General features: G+C 42.5%; 28 non-coding genes across 28 annotated transcripts; all 28 read left to right on the top strand.

Annotated features, from left to right (window-relative positions):
* The first annotated feature begins 1,209 nt into the window (after positions 1 to 1,209).
* trnar-ucg (transfer RNA arginine (anticodon UCG)) lies at positions 1,210 to 1,282 on the top strand. Its single transcript has one exon. It is a non-coding gene; the product is annotated as a tRNA-Arg (tRNA).
* Positions 1,283 to 1,443: 161 nt separating this feature from the next.
* Positions 1,444 to 1,516, top strand: trnaq-uug (transfer RNA glutamine (anticodon UUG)). Its single transcript has one exon. It is a non-coding gene; the product is annotated as a tRNA-Gln (tRNA).
* Positions 1,517 to 1,909: 393 nt separating this feature from the next.
* trnar-ucg (transfer RNA arginine (anticodon UCG)) lies at positions 1,910 to 1,982 on the top strand. Its single transcript has one exon. It is a non-coding gene; the product is annotated as a tRNA-Arg (tRNA).
* Positions 1,983 to 3,417: 1,435 nt separating this feature from the next.
* On the top strand, positions 3,418 to 3,490 carry trnar-ucg (transfer RNA arginine (anticodon UCG)). The gene has a single exon. It is a non-coding gene; the product is annotated as a tRNA-Arg (tRNA).
* A 161-nt stretch (positions 3,491 to 3,651) lies between these two features.
* trnar-ccg (transfer RNA arginine (anticodon CCG)) lies at positions 3,652 to 3,724 on the top strand. Its single transcript has one exon. It is a non-coding gene; the product is annotated as a tRNA-Arg (tRNA).
* A 1,788-nt stretch (positions 3,725 to 5,512) lies between these two features.
* Positions 5,513 to 5,585, top strand: trnar-ucg (transfer RNA arginine (anticodon UCG)). Its single transcript has one exon. It is a non-coding gene; the product is annotated as a tRNA-Arg (tRNA).
* A 161-nt stretch (positions 5,586 to 5,746) lies between these two features.
* trnar-ccg (transfer RNA arginine (anticodon CCG)) lies at positions 5,747 to 5,819 on the top strand. Its single transcript has one exon. It is a non-coding gene; the product is annotated as a tRNA-Arg (tRNA).
* Positions 5,820 to 6,155: 336 nt separating this feature from the next.
* On the top strand, positions 6,156 to 6,228 carry trnar-ucg (transfer RNA arginine (anticodon UCG)). The gene has a single exon. It is a non-coding gene; the product is annotated as a tRNA-Arg (tRNA).
* A 155-nt stretch (positions 6,229 to 6,383) lies between these two features.
* trnar-ccg (transfer RNA arginine (anticodon CCG)) lies at positions 6,384 to 6,456 on the top strand. Its single transcript has one exon. It is a non-coding gene; the product is annotated as a tRNA-Arg (tRNA).
* A 336-nt stretch (positions 6,457 to 6,792) lies between these two features.
* On the top strand, positions 6,793 to 6,865 carry trnar-ucg (transfer RNA arginine (anticodon UCG)). Its single transcript has one exon. It is a non-coding gene; the product is annotated as a tRNA-Arg (tRNA).
* Positions 6,866 to 7,026: 161 nt separating this feature from the next.
* On the top strand, positions 7,027 to 7,099 carry trnar-ccg (transfer RNA arginine (anticodon CCG)). The gene has a single exon. It is a non-coding gene; the product is annotated as a tRNA-Arg (tRNA).
* A 336-nt stretch (positions 7,100 to 7,435) lies between these two features.
* On the top strand, positions 7,436 to 7,508 carry trnar-ucg (transfer RNA arginine (anticodon UCG)). Its single transcript has one exon. It is a non-coding gene; the product is annotated as a tRNA-Arg (tRNA).
* Positions 7,509 to 8,972: 1,464 nt separating this feature from the next.
* On the top strand, positions 8,973 to 9,045 carry trnar-ccg (transfer RNA arginine (anticodon CCG)). Its single transcript has one exon. It is a non-coding gene; the product is annotated as a tRNA-Arg (tRNA).
* Positions 9,046 to 9,381: 336 nt separating this feature from the next.
* trnar-ucg (transfer RNA arginine (anticodon UCG)) lies at positions 9,382 to 9,454 on the top strand. The gene has a single exon. It is a non-coding gene; the product is annotated as a tRNA-Arg (tRNA).
* A 161-nt stretch (positions 9,455 to 9,615) lies between these two features.
* On the top strand, positions 9,616 to 9,688 carry trnar-ucg (transfer RNA arginine (anticodon UCG)). Its single transcript has one exon. It is a non-coding gene; the product is annotated as a tRNA-Arg (tRNA).
* Positions 9,689 to 10,081: 393 nt separating this feature from the next.
* Positions 10,082 to 10,154, top strand: trnar-ucg (transfer RNA arginine (anticodon UCG)). The gene has a single exon. It is a non-coding gene; the product is annotated as a tRNA-Arg (tRNA).
* Positions 10,155 to 11,589: 1,435 nt separating this feature from the next.
* On the top strand, positions 11,590 to 11,662 carry trnar-ucg (transfer RNA arginine (anticodon UCG)). The gene has a single exon. It is a non-coding gene; the product is annotated as a tRNA-Arg (tRNA).
* Positions 11,663 to 11,823: 161 nt separating this feature from the next.
* Positions 11,824 to 11,896, top strand: trnar-ccg (transfer RNA arginine (anticodon CCG)). Its single transcript has one exon. It is a non-coding gene; the product is annotated as a tRNA-Arg (tRNA).
* A 336-nt stretch (positions 11,897 to 12,232) lies between these two features.
* On the top strand, positions 12,233 to 12,305 carry trnar-ucg (transfer RNA arginine (anticodon UCG)). Its single transcript has one exon. It is a non-coding gene; the product is annotated as a tRNA-Arg (tRNA).
* A 1,379-nt stretch (positions 12,306 to 13,684) lies between these two features.
* Positions 13,685 to 13,757, top strand: trnar-ucg (transfer RNA arginine (anticodon UCG)). The gene has a single exon. It is a non-coding gene; the product is annotated as a tRNA-Arg (tRNA).
* A 161-nt stretch (positions 13,758 to 13,918) lies between these two features.
* Positions 13,919 to 13,991, top strand: trnar-ccg (transfer RNA arginine (anticodon CCG)). The gene has a single exon. It is a non-coding gene; the product is annotated as a tRNA-Arg (tRNA).
* A 336-nt stretch (positions 13,992 to 14,327) lies between these two features.
* On the top strand, positions 14,328 to 14,400 carry trnar-ucg (transfer RNA arginine (anticodon UCG)). The gene has a single exon. It is a non-coding gene; the product is annotated as a tRNA-Arg (tRNA).
* A 161-nt stretch (positions 14,401 to 14,561) lies between these two features.
* Positions 14,562 to 14,634, top strand: trnar-ccg (transfer RNA arginine (anticodon CCG)). The gene has a single exon. It is a non-coding gene; the product is annotated as a tRNA-Arg (tRNA).
* Positions 14,635 to 15,141: 507 nt separating this feature from the next.
* trnar-ucg (transfer RNA arginine (anticodon UCG)) lies at positions 15,142 to 15,214 on the top strand. Its single transcript has one exon. It is a non-coding gene; the product is annotated as a tRNA-Arg (tRNA).
* Positions 15,215 to 16,571: 1,357 nt separating this feature from the next.
* trnar-ucg (transfer RNA arginine (anticodon UCG)) lies at positions 16,572 to 16,644 on the top strand. The gene has a single exon. It is a non-coding gene; the product is annotated as a tRNA-Arg (tRNA).
* A 463-nt stretch (positions 16,645 to 17,107) lies between these two features.
* trnar-ucg (transfer RNA arginine (anticodon UCG)) lies at positions 17,108 to 17,180 on the top strand. Its single transcript has one exon. It is a non-coding gene; the product is annotated as a tRNA-Arg (tRNA).
* A 1,362-nt stretch (positions 17,181 to 18,542) lies between these two features.
* Positions 18,543 to 18,615, top strand: trnar-ucg (transfer RNA arginine (anticodon UCG)). Its single transcript has one exon. It is a non-coding gene; the product is annotated as a tRNA-Arg (tRNA).
* Positions 18,616 to 18,776: 161 nt separating this feature from the next.
* On the top strand, positions 18,777 to 18,849 carry trnar-ccg (transfer RNA arginine (anticodon CCG)). Its single transcript has one exon. It is a non-coding gene; the product is annotated as a tRNA-Arg (tRNA).
* Positions 18,850 to 19,106: the final 257 nt, after the last annotated feature.

Below are 19,106 nucleotides of genomic sequence, written 5' to 3'. Positions count from 1 at the left end.
GCTGGCATTGCAAGAAAGAAATTCAATGGTGAACTTTTACTATAGACACAAGAATTAGCATAGAACTGGCATTTTTTGAAATAACTTTCAATTTAGCTTGCATCAGAATGTTAATGAATACCTCAGGCTTAATCAGAGAAAAGGTCCAGTTGTCTAATAAATAAGGCATCAACCTTCGGAGCTGGGGGTTGTGAATTAAATTACCACCTGAGTCGTCAATGAGAGGTTAGATTAAAGTTGGCTGCGCAACAGGTACCAGGATGATAAGTGCAAGGAGACACAATAGCTGTGACAAAGGAACATGAGAGTTAGCATAGAACTGCCAACGGAACATGAGAACTAGCAATTTCATGAAAACTCTTTCAGTTTAGTTTGTTTCTGACTGTCTGTCAATGCCTCTGGGTTCACCAGTGAACAAGGCCCAGTGGCCTAATGCATCGGTCTTCAGAGCTGAGGATTGTGGGTTCATCTTTCAAGGTTGGTGTTTATGTTGGCAGTGCAAGGAAGAAATTCTAGGACGATAACGTCAATATGACACTATAGCCACAAGATTAATCATAAAATTGGCAAATTTCTGAAAACTCACTCAGTTCAGCTTGGATAAGACGGTCTGTAAATGCCTCTGTTTGGGCTTGTTGGAAAATACCCAGTGGCCAAACGGATAAAGCATCAACCTTCAGAGCTGAAGATTGTGGGTTCAAGTCATGAGAATTATCATAGAACAGGCAATTTTCTGAAATCTCACTCAGATCAGCTTCGGATAAGACTTTCTGTAATGCCTCTGGGTTCACTAACAGATGTGGCCCATTGGCCTAATGGATAAGGCATCAGCCTCAGGAGCTGGGAATTGTGGGTTCAAGTCCCACCTGGGTCGTCTTTCAGGGCTTTATTTAAGTGGGCTATGCAAGACATTTCAGGATGATAACTTCAATATGACACTATATCCCCAAGAATTAGCATAGAACGGGAAATTTTATGATATTGCTTTCAGTTTAGTTTGTTTCTGACTGTCTGTCAATGACTCTGGGTTCGAATCCCACCTGGGTCATCTTTCAAGAGTTGCATTTAAGCTGGCAGTGCAAGACAGAAATTCAAGGACGATATCTTCATTGTAGACATAAGAATTAGCATAGAACTGGCAATGTCATGATATCGCTTTTAGTTTGTTTATGACTGTGTGCCAATGCCTCTGGGTTCACCAGTGAACGAGGCCCAGTGGCCTAATGGATAAGGCATCAGCCTTCGGAGCTGAGGATTGTGGGTTCGAGTCCCACCTGGGTCATCTTTCAAGCATTGCATTTAAGCTGGCAGTGCAAGAAAGAAATTCAAGGACGATAACTTCGCTGTAGACACAAGAATTAGAATAGAACTGGCAATTTCATGATATTGCTTTTAGTTTGTTTATGACTGTCTGTCAATGCCTCTTGATTTACCAGTGAACCAGGCCCAGTGGCCTAATGGAGAAGGCATCAGCCTTTGGAGCTGGGAATTGTGGGTTCGAGTCCCACCTGGGTCATCTTTCAAGCATTGCATTTAAGCTGGCAGTGCAAGACAGAAATTCAAGGACGATATCTTCATTGTAGACATAAGAATTAGCATAGAACTGGCAATGTCATGATATCGCTTTTAGTTTGTTTATGGCTTCCCCAAGAATTAGCATAGAACGGGAAATTTTATGATATTGCTTTCAGTTTAGTTTGTTTCTGACTGTCTGTCAATGACTCTGGGTTCGAATCCCACCTGGGTCATCTTTCAAGAGTTGCATTTAAGCTGGCAGTGCAAGACAGAAATACAAGGACGATATCTTCATTGTAGACATAAGAATTAGCATAGAACTGGCAATGTCATGATATCGCTTTTAGTTTGTTTATGACTGTGTGTCAATGCCTCTGGGTTCACCAGTGAACAGGGCCCAGTGGCCTAATGGATAAGGCATCAGCCTTCGGAGCTGAGGATTGTGGGTTCGAGTCCCACCTGGGTCATCTTTGAGGGCTTTCATTTAAGTGGGCTATGCAAGACATTTCAGGATGATAACTTCAATATGACACTATAGCCCCAAGAATTAGCATAGAACTGGCATTTTCATGATATTGCTTTCAGTTTAGTTTGTTTCTGACTGTCTGTCAATGACTCTGGGTTCGAATCCCAATGTCATGATATCGCTTTTAGTTTGTTTATGACTGTCTGTCAATGCCTCTTGATTTACCAGTGAACCAGGCCCAGTGGCCTAATGGAGAAGGCATCAGCCTTCGGAGCTGAGGATTGTGGGTTCGAGTCCCACTTGGCTCATCATTCAAGAGTTGCATTTCAGCTGGCATTGCAAGAAAGAAATTCAATGGTGAACTTTTACTATAGACACAAGAATTAGCATAGAACTGGCATTTTTTGAAATAACTTTCAATTTAGCTTGCATCAGAATGTTAATGAATACCTCAGGCTTAATCAGAGAAAAGGTCCAGTTGTCTAATAAATAAGGCATCAACCTTCGGAGCTGGGGGTTGTGAATTAAATTACCACCTGAGTCGTCAATGAGAGGTTAGATTTAAGTTGGCTGCGCAACAGGTACCAGGATGATAAGTGCAAGGAGACACAATAGCTGTGACAAAGGAACATGAGAGTTAGCATAGAACTGCCAACGGAACATGAGAACTAGCAATTTCATGAAAACTCTTTCAGTTTAGTTTGTTTCTGACTGTCTGTCAATGCCTCTGGGTTCACCAGTGAACAAGGCCCAGTGGCCTAATGCATCGGTCTTCAGAGCTGAGGATTGTGGGTTCATCTTTCAAGGTTGGTGTTTATGTTGGCAGTGCAAGGAAGAAATTCTAGGACGATGACGTCAATATGACACTATAGCCACAAGATTAATCATAAAATTGGCAAATTTCTGAAAACTCACTCAGTTCAGCTTGGATAAGACGGTCTGTAAATGCCTCTGTGTGGGCTTGTTGGAAAATACCCAGTGGCCAAACGGATAAAGCATCAACCTTCAGAGCTGAAGATTGTGGGTTCAAGTCATGAGAATTATCATAGAACAGGCAATTTTCTGAAATCTCACTCAGATCAGCTTCGGATAAGACTTTCTGTAATGCCTCTGGGTTCAGTAACAGATGTGGCCCATTGGCCTAATGGATAAGGCATCAGCCTCAGGAGCTGGGAATTGTGGGTTCAAGTCCCACCTGGGTCGTCTTTCAGGGCTTTATTTAAGTGGGCTATGCAAGAAATTTCAGGATGATAACTTCAATATGACACTATAGCCCCAAGAATTAGCATAGAACTGGCAATTTCATGATATTGCTTTCAGTTTAGTTTGTTTCTGACTGTCTGTCAATGACTCTGGGTTCGAATCCCAATGTCATGATATCGCTTTTAGTTTGTTTATGACTGTGTGTCAATGCCTCTGGGTTCACCAGTGAACGAGGCCCAGTGGCCTAATGGATAAGGCATCAGCCTTCGGAGCTGAGGATTGTGGGTTCGAGTCCCACCTGGGTCATCTTTCAAGCGTTGCATTTAAGCTGGCAGTGCAAGAAAGAAATTCAAGGACGATAACTTCACTGTAGACACAAGAATTAGAATAGAACTGGCAATTTCATGATATTGCTTTTAGTTTGTTTATGACTGTGTGTCAATGCCTCTTGATTCATCAGTGAACGAGGCCCAGTGGCCTAATGGATAAGGCATCAGCCTCCGGAGCTGGGAATTGTGGGTTTAAGTCCCACCTGGGTCATCTTTGAGGGCTTTCATTTAAGTGGGCTATGCAAGAAATTTCAGGATGATAACTTCAATATGACACTATAGCCCCAAGAATTAGCATAGAACTGGCATTTTCATGATATTGCTTTCAGTTTAGTTTGTTTCTGACTGTCTGTCAATGACTCTGGGTTCGAATCCCACCTGGGTCATCTTTCAAGAGTTGCATTTAAGCTGGCAGTGCAAGACAGAAATTCAAGGACGATATCTTCATTGTAGACATAAGAATTAGCATAGAACTGGCAATGTCATGATATCGCTTTTAGTTTGTTTATGACTGTGTGTCAATGCCTCTGGGTTCACCAGTGAACGAGGCCCAGTGGCCTAATGGATAAGGCATCAGCCTTCGTAGCTGAGGATTGTGGGTTTGAGTCCCACCTGGGTCATCTTTCAAGCATTGCATTTAAGCTGGCAGTGCAAGAAAGAAATTCAAGGACGATAACTTCGCTGTAGACACAAGAATTAGAATAGAACTGGCAATTTCATGATATTGCTTTTAGTTTGTTTATCACTGTCTGTCAATGCCTCTTGATTTACCAGTGAACCAGGCCCAGTGGCCTAATGGAGAAGGCGTCAGCCTTCGGAGCTCAGGATTGTGGGTTCGAGTCCCACTTGGCTCATCATTCAAGAGTTGCATTTCAGCTGGCATTGCAAGAAAGAAATTCAATGGTGAACTTTTACTATAGACACAAGAATTAGCATAGAACTGGCATTTTTTGAAATAACTTTCAATTTAGCTTGCATCAGAATGTTAATGAATACCTCAGGCTTAATCAGAGAAAAGGTCCAGTTGTCTAATAAATAAGGCATCAACCTTCGGTGCTGGGGGTTGTGAATTAAATTACCACCTGAGTCGTCAATGAGAGGTTAGATTTAAGTTGGCTGCGCAACAGGTACCAGGATGATAAGTGCAAGGAGACACAATAGCTGTGACAAAGGAACATGAGAGTTAGCATAGAACTGCCAACGGAACATGAGAACTAGCAATTTCATGAAAACTCTTTCAGTTTAGTTTGTTTCTGACTGTCTGTCAATGCCTCTGGGTTCACCAGTGAACAAGGCCCAGTGGCCTAATGCATCGGTCTTCAGAGCTGAGGATTGTGGGTTCATCTTTCAAGGTTGGTGTTTATGTTGGCAGTGCAAGGAAGAAATTCTAGGACGATGACGTCAATATGACACTATAGCCACAAGATTAATCATAAAATTGGCAAATTTCTGAAAACTCACTCAGTTCAGCTTGGATAAGACGGTCTGTAAATGCCTCTGTGTGGGCTTGTTGGAAAATACCCAGTGGCCAAACGGATAAAGCATCAACCTTCAGAGCTGAAGATTGTGGGTTCAAGTCATGAGAATTATCATAGAACAGGCAATTTTCTGAAATCTCACTCAGATCAGCTTCGGATAAGACTTTCTGTAATGCCTGTAATGCCTGAACTGAATCGGTTCAGTAACAGATGTGGCCCATTGGCCTAATGGATAAGGCATCAGCCTCAGGAGCTGGGAATTGTGGGTTCAAGTCCCACCTGGGTAGTCTTTCAGGGCTTTCATTTAAGTGGGCTATGCAAGAAATTTCAGGATGATAACTTCAATATGACACTATAGCCCCAAGAATTAGCATAGAACTGGCAATTTCATGATATTGCTTTCAGTTTAGTTTGTTTCTGACTGTCTGTCAATGACTCTGGGTTCGAATCCCAATGTCATGATATCGCTTTTAGTTTGTTTATGACTGTGTGTCAATGCCTCTGGGTTCACCAGTGAACGAGGCCCAGTGGCCTAATGGATAAGGCATCAGTCTTCGGAGCTGAGGATTGTGGGTTCGAGTCCCACCTGGGTCATCTTTCAAGCGTTGCATTTAAGCTGGCAGTGCAAGAAAGAAATTCAAGGACGATAACTTCACTGTAGACACAAGAATTAGAATAGAACTGGCAATTTCATGATATTGCTTTTAGTTTGTTTATGACTGTGTGTCAATGCCTCTTGATTCATCAGTGAACGAGGCCCAGTGGCCTAATGGATAAGGCATCAGCCTCCGGAGCTGGGAATTGTGGGTTTAAGTCCCACCTGGGTCATCTTTGAGGGCTTTCATTTAAGTGGGCTATGCAAGAAATTTCAGGATGATAACTTCAATATGACACTATAGCCCCAAGAATTAGCATAGAACTGGCATTTTCATGATATTGCTTTCAGTTTAGTTTGTTTCTGACTGTCTGTCAATGACTCTGGGTTCGAATCCCACCTGGGTCATCTTTCAAGAGTTGCATTTAAGCTGGCAGTGCAAGACAGAAATTCAAGGACGATATCTTCATTGTAGACATAAGAATTAGCATAGAACTGGCAATGTCATGATATCGCTTTTAGTTTGTTTATGACTGTGTGTCAATGCCTCTGGGTTCACCAGTGAACGAGGCCCAGTGGCCTAATGGATAAGGCATCAGCCTTCGGAGCTGAGGATTGTGGGTTCGAGTCCCACCTGGGTCATCTTTCAAGCATTGCATTTAAGCTGGCAGTGCAAGAAAGAAATTCAAGGACGATAACTTCACTGTAGACATTAGAATAGAACTGGCAATTTTGTGATATTGCTTTTAGTTTGTTTATGACTGTGTCTCAATGCCTCTTGATTCATCATTGAACGAGGCCCAGTGGCCTAATGGATAAGGCATCAGCCTCCGGAGCTGGGAATTGTGGGTTCAAGTCCCACCTGGGTCATCTTTGAGGGCTTTCATTTAAGTGGGCTATGCAATACATTTCAGGATGATAACTGCAATATGACACTATATCCCCAAGAATTAGCATTGAACGGGAAATTTTATGATATTGCTTTCAGTTTAGTTTGTTTCTGACTGTCTGTCAATGACTCTGGGTTCGAATCCCACCTGGGTCATCTTTCAAGAGTTGCATTTAAGCTGGCAGTGCAAGACAGAAATTCAAGGACGATATCTTCATTGTAGACATAAGAATTAGCATAGAACTGGCAATGTCATGATATCGCTTTTAGTTTGTTTATGACTGTGTGTCAATGCCTCTGGGTTCACCAGTGAACGAGGCCCAGTGGCCTAATGGATAAGGCATCAGCCTTCGGAGCTGAGGATTGTGGGTTCGAGTCCCACCTGGGTCATCTTTCAAGCGTTGCTTTTAAGCTGCAAGTGCAAGAAAGAAATTCAAGGACGATAACTTCACTGTAGACACAAGAATTAGAATAGAACTGGCAGTTTCATGATATTGCTTTTAGTTTGTTTATGACTGTCTGTCAATGCCTCTTGATTTACCAGTGAACCAGGCCCAGTGGCCTAATGGATAAGGCATCAGCCTCCGGAGCTGGGAATTGTGGGTTCAAGTCCCACATGGGTCATCTATGAGGGCTTTCATTTAAGTGGGCTATGCAAGACATTTCAGGATGATAACTTCAATATGACACTATAGCCCCAAGAATTAGCATAGAACTGGCATTTTCATGATATTGCTTTCAGTTTAGTTTGTTTCTGACTGTCTGTCAATGACTCTGGGTTCGAATCCCACCTGGGTCATCTTTCAAGAGTTGCATTTAAGCTGGCAGTGCAAGACAGAAATTCAAGGACGATATCTTCATTGTAGACATAAGAATTAGCATAGAACTGGCAATGTCATGATATCGCTTTTAGTTTGTTTATGACTGTGTGTCAATGCCTCTGGGTTCACCAGTGAACGAGGCCCAGTGGCCTAATGGATAAGGCATCAGCCTTCGGAGCTGAGGATTGTGGGTTCGAGTCCCACCTGGGTCATCTTTCAAGCATTGCATTTAAGCTGGCATTGCAAGAAAGAAATTCAATGGTGAACTTTTACTATAGACACAAGAATTAGCATAGAACTGGCATTTTTTGAAATAACTTTCAATTTAGCTTGCATCAGAATGTTAATGAATACCTCAGGCTTAATCAGAGAAAAGGTCCAGTTGTCTAATAAATAAGGCATCAACCTTCGGAGCTGGGGGTTGTGAATTAAATTACCACCTGAGTCGTCAATGAGAGGTTAGATTTAAGTTGGCTGCGCAACAGGTACCAGGATGATAAGTGCAAGGAGACACAATAGCTGTGACAAAGGAACATGAGAGTTAGCATAGAACTGCCAACGGAACATGAGAACTAGCAATTTCATGAAAACTCTTTCAGTTTAGTTTGTTTCTGACTGTCTGTCAATGCCTCTGGGTTCACCAGTGAACAAGGCCCAGTGGCCTAATGCATCGGTCTTCAGAGCTGAGGATTGTGGGTTCATCTTTCAAGGTTGGTGTTTATGTTGGCAGTGCAAGGAAGAAATTCTAGGACGATAACGTCAATATGACACTATAGCCACAAGATTAATCATAAAATTGGCAAATTTCTGAAAACTCACTCAGTTCAGCTTGGATAAGACGGTCTGTAAATGCCTCTGTGTGGGCTTGTTGGAAAATACCCAGTGGCCAAACGGATAAAGCATCAACCTTCAGAGCTGAAGATTGTGGGTTCAAGTCATGAGAATTATCATAGAACAGGCAATTTTCTGAAATCTCACTCAGATCAGCTTCGGATAAGACTTTCTGTAATGCCTCTGGGTTCAGTAACAGATGTGGCCCATTGGCCTAATGGATAAGGCATCAGCCTCAGGAGCTGGGAATTGTGGGTTCAAGTCCCACCTGGGTCGTCTTTCAGGGCTTTATTTAAGTGGGCTATGCAAGAAATTTCAGGATGATAACTTCAATATGACACTACAGCCCCAAGAATTAGCATAGAACTGGCAATTTCATGATATTGCTTTCAGTTTAGTTTGTTTCTGACTGTCTGTCAATGACTCTGGGTTCGAATCCCACCTGGGTCATCTTTCAAGAGTTGCATTTAAGCTGGCAGTGCAAGACAGAAATTCAAGGACGATATCTTCATTGTAGACATAAGAATTAGCATAGAACTGGCAATGTCATGATATCGCTTTTAGTTATTTTATGACTGTGTGTCAATGCCTCTGGGTTCACCAGTGAACGAGGCCAAGTGGCCTAATGGATAAGGCATCAGCCTTCGGAGCTGAGGATTGTGGGTTCGAGTCCCACCTGGGTCATCTTTCAAGCATTGCATTTAAGCTGGCAGTGCAAGAAAGAAATTCAAGGACGATAACTTCGCTGTAGACACAAGAATTAGAATACAACTGGCAATTTCATGATATTGCTTTTAGTTTGTTTATGACTGTCTGTCAATGCCTCTTGATTTACCAGTGAACCAGGCCCAGTGGCCTAATGGATAAGGCATCAGCCTCCGGAGCTGGGAATTGTGGGTTCAAGTCCCACATGGGTCATCTATGAGGGCTTTCATTTAAGTGGGCTATGCAAGACATTTCAGGATGATAACTTCAATATGACACTATATCCCCAAGAATTAGCATAGAACGGGAAATTTTATGATATTGCTTTCAGTTTAGTTTGTTTCTGACTGTCTGTCAATGACTCTGGGTTCGAATCCCACCTGGGTCATCTTTCAAGAGTTGCATTTAAGCTGGCAGTGCAAGACAAAAATTCAAGGACGATATCTTCATTGTAGACATAAGAATTAGCATAGAACTGGCAATGTCATGATATCGCTTTTAGTTTGTTTATGACTGTGTGTCAATGCCTCTGGGTTCACCAGTGAACGAGGCCCAGTGGCCTAATGGATAAGGCATCAGCCTTCGGAGCTGAGGATTGTGGGTTCGAGTCCCACCTGGGTCATCTTTCAAGCATTGCATTTAAGCTGGCAGTGCAAGAAAGAAATTCAAGGACGATAACTTCGCTGTAGACACAAGAATTAGAATAGAACTGGCAATTTCATGATATTGCTTTTAGTTTGTTTATGACTGTCTGTCAATGCCTCTTGATTTACCAGTGAACCAGGCCCAGTGGCCTAATGGAGAAGGCATCAGCCTTCGGAGCTGGGAATTGTGGGTTCGAGTCCCACCTGGGTCATCTTTCAAGCATTGCATTTAAGCTGGCAGTGCAAGACAGAAATTCAAGGACGATATCTTCATTGTAGACATAAGAATTAGCATAGAACTGGCAATGTCATGATATCGCTTTTAGTTTGTTTATGGCTTCCCCAAGAATTAGCATAGAACGGGAAATTTTATGATATTGCTTTCAGTTTAGTTTGTTTCTGACTGTCTGTCAATGACTCTGGGTTCGAATCCCACCTGGGTCATCTTTCAAGAGTTGCATTTAAGCTGGCAGTGCAAGACAGAAATACAAGGACGATATCTTCATTGTAGACATAAGAATTAGCATAGAACTGGCAATGTCATGATATCGCTTTTAGTTTGTTTATGACTGTGTGTCAATGCCTCTGGGTTCACCAGTGAACAGGGCCCAGTGGCCTAATGGATAAGGCATCAGCCTTCGGAGCTGAGGATTGTGGGTTCGAGTCCCACCTGGGTCATCTTTGAGGGCTTTCATTTAAGTGGGCTATGCAAGACATTTCAGGATGATAACTTCAATATGACACTATAGCCCCAAGAATTAGCATAGAACTGGCATTTTCATGATATTGCTTTCAGTTTAGTTTGTTTCTGACTGTCTGTCAATGACTCTGGGTTCGAATCCCAATGTCATGATATCGCTTTTAGTTTGTTTATGACTGTCTGTCAATGCCTCTTGATTTACCAGTGAACCAGGCCCAGTGGCCTAATGGAGAAGGCATCAGCCTTCGGAGCTGAGGATTGTGGGTTCGAGTCCCACTTGGCTCATCATTCAAGAGTTGCATTTCAGCTGGCATTGCAAGAAAGAAATTCAATGGTGAACTTTTACTATAGACACAAGAATTAGCATAGAACTGGCATTTTTTGAAATAACTTTCAATTTAGCTTGCATCAGAATGTTAATGAATACCTCAGGCTTAATCAGAGAAAAGGTCCAGTTGTCTAATAAATAAGGCATCAACCTTCGGAGCTGGGGGTTGTGAATTAAATTACCACCTGAGTCGTCAATGAGAGGTTAGATTTAAGTTGGCTGCGCAACAGGTACCAGGATGATAAGTGCAAGGAGACACAATAGCTGTGACAAAGGAACATGAGAGTTAGCATAGAACTGCCAACGGAACATGAGAACTAGCAATTTCATGAAAACTCTTTCAGTTTAGTTTGTTTCTGACTGTCTGTCAATGCCTCTGGGTTCACCAGTGAACAAGGCCCAGTGGCCTAATGCATCGGTCTTCAGAGCTGAGGATTGTGGGTTCATCTTTCAAGGTTGGTGTTTATGTTGGCAGTGCAAGGAAGAAATTCTAGGACGATGACGTCAATATGACACTATAGCCACAAGATTAATCATAAAATTGGCAAATTTCTGAAAACTCACTCAGTTCAGCTTGGATAAGACGGTCTGTAAATGCCTCTGTGTGGGCTTGTTGGAAAATACCCAGTGGCCAAACGGATAAAGCATCAACCTTCAGAGCTGAAGATTGTGGGTTCAAGTCATGAGAATTATCATAGAACAGGCAATTTTCTGAAATCTCACTCAGATCAGCTTCGGATAAGACTTTCTGTAATGCCTCTGGGTTCAGTAACAGATGTGGCCCATTGGCCTAATGGATAAGGCATCAGCCTCAGGAGCTGGGAATTGTGGGTTCAAGTCCCACCTGGGTCGTCTTTCAGGGCTTTATTTAAGTGGGCTATGCAAGAAATTTCAGGATGATAACTTCAATATGACACTATAGCCCCAAGAATTAGCATAGAACTGGCAATTTCATGATATTGCTTTCAGTTTAGTTTGTTTCTGACTGTCTGTCAATGACTCTGGGTTCGAATCCCAATGTCATGATATCGCTTTTAGTTTGTTTATGACTGTGTGTCAATGCCTCTGGGTTCACCAGTGAACGAGGCCCAGTGGCCTAATGGATAAGGCATCAGCCTTCGGAGCTGAGGATTGTGGGTTCGAGTCCCACCTGGGTCATCTTTCAAGCGTTGCATTTAAGCTGGCAGTGCAAGAAAGAAATTCAAGGACGATAACTTCACTGTAGACACAAGAATTAGAATAGAACTGGCAATTTCATGATATTGCTTTTAGTTTGTTTATGACTGTGTGTCAATGCCTCTTGATTCATCAGTGAACGAGGCCCAGTGGCCTAATGGATAAGGCATCAGCCTCCGGAGCTGGGAATTGTGGGTTTAAGTCCCACCTGGGTCATCTTTGAGGGCTTTCATTTAAGTGGGCTATGCAAGAAATTTCAGGATGATAACTTCAATATGACACTATAGCCCCAAGAATTAGCATAGAACTGGCATTTTCATGATATTGCTTTCAGTTTAGTTTGTTTCTGACTGTCTGTCAATGACTCTGGGTTCGAATCCCACCTGGGTCATCTTTCAAGAGTTGCATTTAAGCTGGCAGTGCAAGACAGAAATTCAAGGACGATATCTTCATTGTAGACATAAGAATTAGCATAGAACTGGCAATGTCATGATATCGCTTTTAGTTTGTTTATGACTGTGTGTCAATGCCTCTGGGTTCACCAGTGAACGAGGCCCAGTGGCCTAATGGATAAGGCATCAGCCTTCGTAGCTGAGGATTGTGGGTTCGAGTCCCACCTGGGTCATCTTTCAAGCATTGCATTTAAGCTGGCAGTGCAAGAAAGAAATTCAAGGACGATAACTTCGCTGTAGACACAAGAATTAGAATAGAACTGGCAATTTCATGATATTGCTTTTAGTTTGTTTATGACTGTCTGTCAATGCCTCTTGATTTACCAGTGAACCAGGCCCAGTGGCCTAATGGAGAAGGCGTCAGCCTTCGGAGCTGAGGATTGTGGGTTCGAGACCCACTTGGCTCATCATTCAAGAGTTGCATTTCAGCTGGCATTGCAAGAAAGAAATTCAATGGTGAACTTTTACTATAGACACAAGAATTAGCATAGAACTGGCATTTTTTGAAATAACTTTCAATTTAGCTTGCATCAGAATGTTAATGAATACCTCAGGCTTAATCAGAGAAAAGGTCCAGTTGTCTAATAAATAAGGCATCAACCTTCGGTGCTGGGGGTTGTGAATTAAATTACCACCTGAGTCGTCAATGAGAGGTTAGATTTAAGTTGGCTGCGCAACAGGTACCAGGATGATAAGTGCAAGGAGACACAATAGCTGTGACAAAGGAACATGAGAGTTAGCATAGAACTGCCAACGGAACATGAGAACTAGCAATTTCATGAAAACTCTTTCAGTTTAGTTTGTTTCTGACTGTCTGTCAATGCCTCTGGGTTCACCAGTGAACAAGGCCCAGTGGCCTAATGCATCGGTCTTCAGAGCTGAGGATTGTGGGTTCATCTTTCAAGGTTGGTGTTTATGTTGGCAGTGCAAGGAAGAAATTCTAGGACGATGACGTCAATATGACACTATAGCCACAAGATTAATCATAAAATTGGCAAATTTCTGAAAACTCACTCAGTTCAGCTTGGATAAGACGGTCTGTAAATGCCTCTGTGTGGGCTTGTTGGAAAATACCCAGTGGCCAAACGGATAAAGCATCAACCTTCAGAGCTGAAGATTGTGGGTTCAAGTCATGAGAATTATCATAGAACAGGCAATTTTCTGAAATCTCACTCAGATCAGCTTCGGATAAGACTTTCTGTAATGCCTGTAATGCCTGAACTGAATCGGTTCAGTAACAGATGTGGCCCATTGGCCTAATGGATAAGGCATCAGCCTCAGGAGCTGGGAATTGTGGGTTCAAGTCCCACCTGGGTAGTCTTTCAGGGCTTTCATTTAAGTGGGCTATGCAAGAAATTTCAGGATGATAACTTCAATATGACACTATAGCCCCAAGAATTAGCATAGAACTGGCAATTTCATGATATTGCTTTCAGTTTAGTTTGTTTCTGACTGTCTGTCAATGACTCTGGGTTCGAATCCCAATGTCATGATATCGCTTTTAGTTTGCTTATGACTGTGTGTCAATGCCTCTGGGTTCACCAGTGAACGAGGCCCAGTGGCCTAATGGATAAGGCATCAGCCTTCGGAGCTGAGGATTGTGGGTTCGAGTCCCACCTGGGTCATCTTTCAAGCGTTGCATTTAAGCTGGCAGTGCAAGAAAGAAATTCAAGGACGATAACTTCACTGTAGACACAAGAATTAGAATAGAACTGGCAATTTCATGATATTGCTTTTAGTTTGTTTATGACTGTGTGTCAATGCCTCTTGATTCATCAGTGAACGAGGCCCAGTGGCCTAATGGATAAGGCATCAGCCTCCGGAGCTGGGAATTGTGGGTTTAAGTCCCACCTGGGTCATCTTTGAGGGCTTTCATTTAAGTGGGCTATGCAAGAAATTTCAGGATGATAACTTCAATATGACACTATAGCCCCAAGAATTAGCATAGAACTGGCATTTTCATGATATTGCTTTCAGTTTAGTTTGTTTCTGACTGTCTGTCAATGACTCTGGGTTCGAATCCCACCTGGGTCATCTTTCAAGAGTTGCATTTAAGCTGGCAGTGCAAGACAGAAATTCAAGGACGATATCTTCATTGTAGACATAAGAATTAGCATAGAACTGGCAATGTCATGATATCGCTTTTAGTTTGTTTATGACTGTGTGTCAATGCCTCTGGGTTCACCAGTGAACGAGGCCCAGTGGCCTAATGGATAAGGCATCAGCCTTCGGAGCTGATGATTGTGGGTTCGAGTCCCACCTGGGTCATCTTTCAAGCATTGCATTTAAGCTGGCAGTGCAAGAAAGAAATTCAAGGACGATAACTTCACTGTAGACACAAGAATTAGAATAGAACTGGCAATTTTGTGATATTGCTTTTAGTTTGTTTATGACTGTGTCTCAATGCCTCTTGATTCATCATTGAACGAGGCCCAGTGGCCTAATGGATAAGGCATCAGCCTCCGGAGCTGGGAATTGTGGGTTCAAGTCCCACCTGGGTCATCTTTGAGGGCTTTCATTTAAGTGGGCTATGCAATACATTTCAGGATGATAACTTCAATATGACACTATATCCCCAAGAATTAGCATTGAACGGGAAATTTTATGATATTGCTTTCAGTTTAGTTTGTTTCTGACTGTCTGTCAATGACTCTGGGTTCGAATCCCACCTGGGTCATCTTTCAAGAGTTGCATTTAAGCTGGCAGTGCAAGACAGAAATTCAAGGACGATATCTTCATTGTAGACATAAGAATTAGCATAGAACTGGCAATGTCATGATATCGCTTTTAGTTTGTTTATGACTGTGTGTCAATGCCTCTGGGTTCACCCGTGAACGAGGCCCAGTGGCCTAATGGATAAGGCATTTAAGCTGGCAGTGCAAGACAGAAATTCAAGGACGATATCTTCATTGTAGACATAAGAATTAGCATAGAACTGGCAATGTCATGATATCGCTTTTAGTTTGTTCATGACTGTGTGTCAATGCCTCTGGGTTCACCAGTGAACGAGGCCCAGTGGCCTAATGGATAAGGCATCAGCCTTCGGAGCTGAGGATTGTGGGTTCGAGTCCCACCTGGGTCATCTTTCAAGCATTGCATTTAAGCTGGCAGTGCAAGAAAGAAATTCAAGGACGATAACTTCGCTGTAGACACAAGAATTAGAATAGAACTGGCAATTTTATGATATTGCTTTTAGTTTGTTTATGACTGTCTGTCAATGCCTCTTGATTTACCAGTGAAGCAGGCCCAGTGGCCTAATGGAGAAGGCATCAGCCTTTGGAGATGAGGATTGTGGGTTCGAGTCCCACTTGGCTCATCATTCAAGAGTTGCATTTCAGCTGCCATTGCAAGAAAGAAATTCAATGGTGAACTTTTACTATAGACACAAGAATTAGCATAGAACTGGCATTTTTTGAAATAACTTTCAATTTAGCTTGCATCAGAATGTTAATGAATACCTCAGGCTTAATCAGAGAAAAGGTCCAGTTGTCTAATAAATAAGGCATCAACCTTCGGAGCTGGGGGTTGTGAATTAAATTACCACCTGAGTCGTCAATGAGAGGTTAGATTTAAGTTGGCTGCGCAACAGGTACCAGGATGATAAGTGCAAGGAGACACAATAGCTGTGACAAAGGAACATGAGAGTTAGCATAGAACTGCCAACGGAACATGAGAACTAGCAATTTCATGAAAACTCTTTTAGATTAGTTTGTTTCTGACTGTCTGTCAATGCCTCTGGGTTCACCAGTGAACAAGGCCCAGTGGCCTAATGCATCGGTCTTCAGAGCTGAGGATTGTGGGTTCATCTTTCAAGGTTGGTGTTTATGTTGGCAGTGCAAGGAAGAAATTCTAGGACGATAACGTCAATATGACACTATAGCCACAAGATTAATCATAAAATTGGCAAATTTCTGAAAACTCACTCAGTTCAGCTTGGATAAGACGGTCTGTAAATGCCTCTGTGTGGGCTTGTTGGAAAATACCCAGTGGCCAAACGGATAAAGCATCAACCTTCAGAGCTGAAGATTGTGGGTTCAAGTCATGAGAATTATCATAGAACAGGCAATTTTCTGAAATCTCACTCAGATCAGGTTCGGATAAGACTTTCTGTAATGCCTCTGGGTTCAGTAACAGATGTGGCCCATTGGCCTAATGGATAAGGCCTCAGGAGCTGGGAATTGTGGGTTCAAGTCCCACCTGGGTAGTCTTTCAGGGCTTTCATTTAAGTGGGCTATGCAAGAAATTTCAGAATGATAACTTCAATATGACACTATAGCCCCAAGAATTAGCATAGAACTGGCAATTTCATGATATTGCTTTCAGTTTAGTTTGTTTCTGACTGTCTGTCAATGACTCTGGGTTCGAATCCCAATGTCATGATATCGCTTTTAGTTTGTTTATGACTGTGTGTCAATGCCTCTGGGTTCACCAGTGAATGAGGCCCAGTGGCCTAATGGATAAGGCATCAGCCTTCGGAGCTGAGGATTGTGGGTTCGAGTCCCACCTGGGTCATCTTTCAAGCGTTGCATTTAAGCTGGCAGTGCAAGAAAGAAATTCAAGGACGATAACTTCACTGTAGGGCTTTATTTAAGTGGGCTATGCAAGAAATTTCAGGATGATAACTTCAATATGACACTACAGCCCCAAGAATTAGCATAGAACTGGCAATTTCATGATATTGCTTTCAGTTTAGTTTGTTTCTGACTGTCTGTCAATGACTCTGGGTTCGAATCCCAATGTCATGATATCGCTTTTAGTTTGTTTATGACTGTGTGTCAATGCCTCTGGGTTCACCCGTGAACGAGGCCCAGTGGCCTAATGGATAAGGCATTTAAGCTGGCAGTGCAAGACAGAAATTCAAGGACGATATCTTCATTGTAGACATAAGAATTAGCATAGAACTGGCAATGTCATGATATCGCTTTTAGTTTGTTTATGACTGTGTGTCAATGCCTCTGGGTTCACCAGTGAACGAGGCCCAGTGGCCTAATGGATAAGGCATCAGCCTTCGGAGCTGAGGATTGTGGGTTCGAGTCCCACCTGGGTCATCTTTCAAGCATTGCATTTAAGCTGGCAGTGCAAGAAAGAAATTCAAGGACGATAACTTCGCTGTAGACACAAGAATTAGAATAGAACTGGCAATTTCATGATATCGCTTTTAGTTTGTTTATGACTGTGTGTCAATGCCTCTGGGTTCACCAGTGAAAGAGGCCCAGTGGCCTAATGGAGAAGGCATCAGCCTTCGGAGCTGAGGATTGTGGGTTCGAGTCCCACTTGGCTCATCATTCAAGAGTTGCATTTCAGCTGGCATTGCAAGAAAGAAATTCAATGGTGAACTTTTACTATAGACACAAGAATTAGCATAGAACTGGCATTTTTTGAAATAACTTTCAATTTAGCTTGCATCAGAATGTTAATGAATACCTCAGGCTTAATCAGAGAAAAGGTCCAGTTGTCTAATAAATAAGGCATCAACCTTCGGAGCTGGGGGTTGTGAATTAAATTACCACCTGAGTCGTCAATGAGAGGTTAGATTTAAGTTGGCTGCGCAACAGGTACCAGGATAATAAGTGCAAGGAGACACAATAGCTGTGACAAAGGAACATGAGAGTTAGCATAGAACTGCCAACGGAACATGAGAACTAGCAATTTCATGAAAACTCTTTCAGTTTAGTTTGTTTCTGACTGTCTGTCAATGCCTCTGGGTTCACCAGTGAACAAGGCCCAGTGGCCTAATGCATCGGTCTTCAGAGCTGAGGATTGTGGGTTCATCTTTCAAGGTTGGTGTTTATGTTGGCAGTGCAAGGAAGAAATTCTAGGACGATGACGTCAATATGACACTATAGCCACAAGATTAATCATAAAATTGGCAAATTTCTGAAAACTCACTCAGTTCAGCTTGGATAAGACGGTCTGTAAATGCCTCTGTGTGGGCTTGTTGGAAAATACCCAGTGGCCAAACGGATAAAGCATCAACCTTCAGAGCTGAAGATTGTGGGTTCAAGTCATGAGAATTATCATAGAACAGGCAATTTTCTGAAATCTCACTCAGATCAGCTTCGGATAAGACTTTCTGTAATGCCTCTGGGTTCAGTAACAGATGTGGCCCATTGGCCTAATGGATAAGGCATCAGCCTCAGGAGCTGGGAATTGTGGGTTCAAGTCCCACCTGGGTCGTCTTTCAGGGCTTTATTTAAGTGGGCTATGCAAGAAATTTCAGGATGATAACTTCAATATGACACTACAGCCCCAAGAATTAGCATAGAACTGGCAATTTCATGATATTGCTTTCAGTTTAGTTTGTTTCTGACTGTCTGTCAATGACTCTGGGTTCGAATCCCAATGTCATGATATCGCTTTTAGTTTGTTTATGACTGTGTGTCAATGCCTCTGGGTTCCCCCTTGAACGAGGCCCAGTGGCCTAATGGATAAGGCATCAGCCTTCGGAGCTGAGGATTGTGGGTTTGAGTCCCACCTGGGTCATCTTTCAAGCGTTGCATTTAAGCTGGCAGTGCAAGAAAGAAATTCAAGGACGATATCTTCATTGTAGACACAAGAATTAGAATAGAACTGGCAATTTCGTGATATTGCTTTTAGTTTGTTTATGACTGTGTCTCAATGCCTCTTGATTCATCATTGAACGAGGCCCAGTGGCCTAATGGATAAGGCATCAGCCTCCGGAGCTGGGAATTGTGGGTTCAAGTCCCACCTGGGTCATCTTTGAGGGCTTTCATTTAAGTGGGCTATGCAAGACATTTCAGGATGATAACTTCAATATGACACTATATCCCCAAGAATTAGCATTGAACGGGAAATTTTATGATATTGCTTTCAGTTTAGTTTGTTTCTGACTGTCTGTCAATGACTCTGGGTTCGAATCCCACCTGGGTCATCTTTCAAGAGTTGCATTTAAGCTGGCAGTGCAAGACAGAAATTCAAGGACGATAACTTCGCTGTAGACACAAGAATAAGAA

This window comes from Carassius gibelio, chromosome B1, assembly GCF_023724105.1.
Source record: "Carassius gibelio isolate Cgi1373 ecotype wild population from Czech Republic chromosome B1, carGib1.2-hapl.c, whole genome shotgun sequence".
In the NCBI taxonomy this organism is placed as follows: Eukaryota; Metazoa; Chordata; class Actinopteri; order Cypriniformes; family Cyprinidae; genus Carassius; species Carassius gibelio.
The sequence above is the reverse complement of the archived record's forward strand: the minus strand, read 5'-3'. Positions and strand labels throughout refer to the sequence as shown.